At 32.4% G+C, this 5,167-nt stretch overlaps 1 long non-coding RNA gene across 1 annotated transcript; it reads right to left on the bottom strand.

Annotated features, from left to right (window-relative positions):
* Positions 1–2,368: 2,368 nt before the first annotated feature.
* LOC107673788 (uncharacterized) lies at positions 2,369–2,907 on the bottom strand. Its single transcript, XR_001632437.1, has 4 exons — positions 2,859–2,907; positions 2,693–2,775; positions 2,522–2,605; positions 2,369–2,413 (listed from the first exon to the last, which is right to left on the bottom strand). It is a non-coding gene; the product is annotated as an uncharacterized LOC107673788 (long non-coding RNA).
* Positions 2,908–5,167: the final 2,260 nt, after the last annotated feature.

Genomic DNA, 5,167 nt, shown 5'->3' on the forward strand with positions numbered 1-5,167 from the left:
AGTGTGTGTGTGTGTGTGTGTGTGTGTGTGTGTGTGTGTGTGTGTGTGTGGAGCATCCAAAGATGAATAACTTTGATCAAACATAGCAAATGAGACTGTTACAGACCACTGTTATAAGAATGAAGGACTTTTCAAGTACTTTTCCAAGGAATTTCCAGTACTTCACACAAAGTTTTCCATAATTTCAAAGCTTAAAAGTCTGCGTAGTAATGTAAATTTTATTTTTAATGTGATGACCAAAAACGTTTCTTGTTCATCCTTCAAAAATTGTCCCCATTTTTAAAACTGAAAGTTTCACCATGTAGGAAAACTAACACTTTTATTTTAAAACGGAGGAAAAGACAGAAAAATTACCACTATAACCAGTAGATTTGAGTAAAATTTGCAGTAGAATTGAGTGTTTATATTGTCCTCTTACATTATCGACACACTACTTTCCTGTTTAACACTGTAAAGCTGCTTTGACACAATCTGCATTGTATAAAGCGCTATAGAAATAAAGATGACTTGACATGACTAGATGGCTGCAGAGGAGCATTTATTGGCTTATAGACATTTTCACTCCCTAACAGTTTTTTCAAGATATTTTTTTTAGACATTATCAAATCACTATTATAACTTTTAAAAATCATTTTTTTGCCATTTTGTCTTTTTTGTCACTTTTTGTACTGAAGTGTGAAGTAGATGTTTGTAGGTAAGGTCACAAAGCCTCGTGAAAAACAAAAACTACTTCAAACTGCGAATGAGGTTACACTGACAGCGAGTTGAAGAGCGCTTTCTTTATAATAACTGAAGCTGTCCGTCATTTCAGGCCAAATTCATTGGATATGAAAACTCCCATCAGATCAATGAATCTGACTAAACTTCACAATACACTGTGCATCCGCTTTGTTATATTGAGAGAATTTGCATGCATGTAAAACATAGTCAATTTATATTTAAAAAAAAATGCATTCAGAGAGATACTAAATGGATTCTCACAACCGGGATTGGTCATTATTTTCAACTGAAATGCCTGCTTTTGGCTACAATGCTCAACACTGCAAAATCACTTTGTAAATAGGTACATTGAACTCACATTACACGGAAATGCAATGTATCTGGCTGCAATGACAACAAATAGGATTATAGAAGAGTGTGAAATCTTACATATATCTGGATAAATGTCATTGCAGGTGGTGGTGATGGATGTGGTAGTGCAGTTGCTAGGGTTGTTAGTAATGGTGGTAGTAGATTGCTGTGTCTGGCAAGTCCCAATATTATTTGATGTGGATCCTGCAGAATGGAAGAGATTACATTTGTACAACACAAACTAAATATAACTATTCTGAAGTAGTCTAAAATAGTCTGCATTTGTACCATGATCTGCTCTTTCTCAGGAACTCATTACAGAGCTTACAGGACAACGAACACACAGACTTCATTCAAATGGTTTGATTTGTATATACGTTCAGTCTTATGTACGTTCTATTTTTGCTTTTCATTGATTGATGGAATGTTCAGAATTGAAAATCTTAACCAGCAATGACGTCATTGTCACTGACAGCAAAGATCATGCATGCAAACACAAATGCATGGAAAGTACATCCATACATATGTGGTTTTGCATGTGTATTATACTGCGTCTAATGTAGGACGACACGTACCTGTTGAATGCAGGACTTCTGATGGAAGACATTGAGATCCATTTGGGAGAAACCACATTGTTATGTTTTTAACCGTCTCATTCATTCTTACTTCATATTTCCCCCCATTGTTTGTTATGTTGAAACGGTATGTTTTGCAATGTCCTGGAAACGAGAAAACATTTGAACATTTTACATGTGTTAAAATTTTGAAATTTTCAAGAATCATGTATAATTAAAATAAATGCAGGCCAAAAAAAAAAAAGTAAGTAACCTGCTTGCTTTAACATTTTGAGTTCATTGACATAAGTCAAAATATTGTTATATAAGTTGACTGGACAACAGAGAAAAAAAAAAGGTTGAGATAACATCATAAAAATAATTTTTTACACTGAGCAGCGTTGTTATAGTAACTAAAATTATGCGGAAATAAAACAGCTATAACAAAATATTTGATCAAACAGAATATGTCATATGGGGGGGGCGTAAAGGTACTAGAAGTACTAAAATTACTAAAACTGAAATAAAAATAAATTCAAGCTAAATTAAAAAATAATTAATTAAATAACAACAACAAAAAAAATGACAAAATTACAATCTAAAATTAAATTAAAAGCTGTAAATTTAAAAATGAAAGCTAATTCAAAATATTCATAAAGTTTATAGTAATAAATGAATGATACTAAAAATAAGACTGTTACCCAGGGAAGAGGTGTTTTGTTTGACATTTATTATGCAAAAATCTCCGATCAGCATTTCATACACTGGTGAACACGTCACGTTTATAGCTGGAAGAAAAAAAAAACATACGCTCAATTAATTTGTCATTCATCATGAGCACTATCAGAAAACAAACATACAGTATTTGCAGCCAATTTAGAATATTCCTTATGTACCTGGATAAGATCTGTTTGATCTATTGAAGCTGCAGGAACACGTATCTGTCAAAGTCTCGCCGATTATCATTATTTTTGAACAGGCTGCACAAACAAAGACAACACTATAAGTATCCGTGCACCGAACAACATTCATCGACATGATAAATGCATTTTTTGAAGGAAACATACTCATCTGGCACGCAACACAACAGACGATCATCAGCCACAGCAAATTCTGCTTTTTCCAAAACATAATTCCCAGAGACAGCGACCTGATAGAGACACACTGCAAGTTAGTTTTGTTTTCCACAGGCATAGCAAATAAATCACAAGTTCTAAATCATTTTATTATTACATTCTTGAGATAAAGTCCACAGTCCAAGAGTTTGATGCGTGCACATATGAAACCGTTGTATTATGAGCCGCAGCTCAGAGCCACTGGACACTGACATACAGCTCATTTGCAAACATGCAAATCATGTCTATTTGGGCTTTAATGGTGAGCTTCAGTGCGTGGTTACATAAAGATCCAGTTTATCAAGTCACATTTGCTCACAGAGAACTATTGAGATGTCAAAATGCAAAATAATTTAACCAAAAGAACAAAATGCAATGTGTTTGTGTACCTTTCTTTAAAATCAATGACACTTACATTGTTATTTTGTAGCTTAATAAATGACATTCGCACATTAATAAGTTTGACTGTAGTGAATAGATGTTTATGGGAGCCACTGAAAGTCCATCATGATGAAGAATGACATTCGGAATAACTCAGAATTCAATGTGTTTTTAAATGATGTTCCTTGAAATGCTATTTCAAATAACCATGCATGCAAATATCTGAATCCACTGGTGTTTGGCCTTCAGTAACATCCTGACGATGCAAATTTCTTTGTAAAAGAGGTTCATTGTCTTGAGTCTCTCTGGCACATGTGATCACATCATTATGCTCAATAAATCGAATAAATCAGTAATATCAGGTCAGAGATCTGAAAGCACAATTCAGTCCTTCCACAATAACAGTTTCTGTAATGATCAACACCGATATTTGTCCGTTTTTCAGTCAGAATGTTTCTTTTTAAGCTCGTCATTTTATATAGAAATGTCATTTTGAATGAATGAAGTGATATTCGTCTTGTTTTGGGGCCTGATTTGGTGAGAATATGATCAAATTTAGATCTCGACAGCTAGCATGTCAAAGTGTTTGAGGCAAAAAGTTCAACTTTTAGCAACATTTTCTAATAAATCTGCAAAAACCTGTAAAAAAAAAAAATATATATATTATTTAGTTAATTGAAGTGTGTACTTGCGCTGTAGGGTTAGGATCTCGGTAAATGGGTAATTTCTTGCAACATAGCAATACCTCATTGTTCAGTGAAGTCATTATGACAGTAAAACATAGTTTGCAACATGAAGCATCATGTATTTTTACCTAAAAGTTGGCAAAATCCACGTCACACTTACTTGTCCAAATATGGTAATTACGGCATCTTCCGGCTGACGGTGGGTTATATAGTTAAATATGTATTTCTTCTCATTAAAGATAAAAAATATCATTTTACAGTTACGGGGCTAACCTGATGTATAAACAGATTAGTGAATCTTTTTTTCCAAAGCAAGGGCCTATTGATTTCCATGGTATGAACTGGATGGTGACTAATTGTGACAGCTGTGTACTGTATGAGAAATAAATAATAAACTATTTCGAAACATTTAATTTCTGCTTGTATATATATACACTACCGGTCAAAAGTTTGGGATCAGTAAGACTTGTAATGTTTTTTAAAGAAGTGTCTTCTGCTCGTCAAGGCTGTGTTTATTTGATCAAAAATACAGAAAAAAAACAGTAATCTTGCTAAATGTTATTACAATATAAAATAATGGTTTCTATTTTAATATCCTTTCAAATATAATTTACTTCTGTGATGCAAAGCTGAATTTCCATCATCATTACTCCAGTATAAAGTGTCACATGATCTTCAGAAATCATTCTAATATGCTGATTTATTATCAGAATTATCAACAGTTGTGCTGCACAATATTTTTTTTGGAAACTGCGATACTTTTTTCAGGATTCTTTGATTAATAAAAAGTTAAAAAGAACAGCATTTATTCAAAATATAAATATTTTCTAACAATATAAATCTTTTGCTATCACTTCTTATCAATTTAACACATCCTTGCTGAATAAAAGTTTTAATTTCTTTCAAAAAAAGAAAGAATAAAAATGTACTGACCCCAAACTTTTGAACGGTAGTGTAAAAATAGATTTCTATTTTAAATAAATGCTCTTCTTTATAACTTTTTATTCAAAGAATCCTGAAAAAAAGTATCACAGGCTCCAAAAAAATATTAAGCAGCACAACAGTCTCCAGCACTGATAATAAATCAGCATATTAGAATGATTTCTGAAGATCATGCGACACTGAAGACTGGAGTAATGATGCTGAAAATACAGCTGCGCATCACAGAAATAAATTAGATTTGAATATATATTAAAATAGAAAAATGTTATTTAACATCATAATAATATTTCACAATATTACTTTTTTTTCCTGTATTTTTTATCAAATAAATGCAGCCTTAATGAGCAGAAGAAACTCCTGTAAAAACATAAAAAATCGTTCTGATCCCAAATTTTGAATGGTAGTGTGATATTATATA

Source organism: Sinocyclocheilus anshuiensis, unplaced genomic scaffold, assembly GCF_001515605.1.
Source record: "Sinocyclocheilus anshuiensis isolate Anshui unplaced genomic scaffold, SAMN03320099.WGS_v1.1 scaffold716, whole genome shotgun sequence".
NCBI lineage: Eukaryota > Metazoa > Chordata > Actinopteri > Cypriniformes > Cyprinidae > Sinocyclocheilus > Sinocyclocheilus anshuiensis.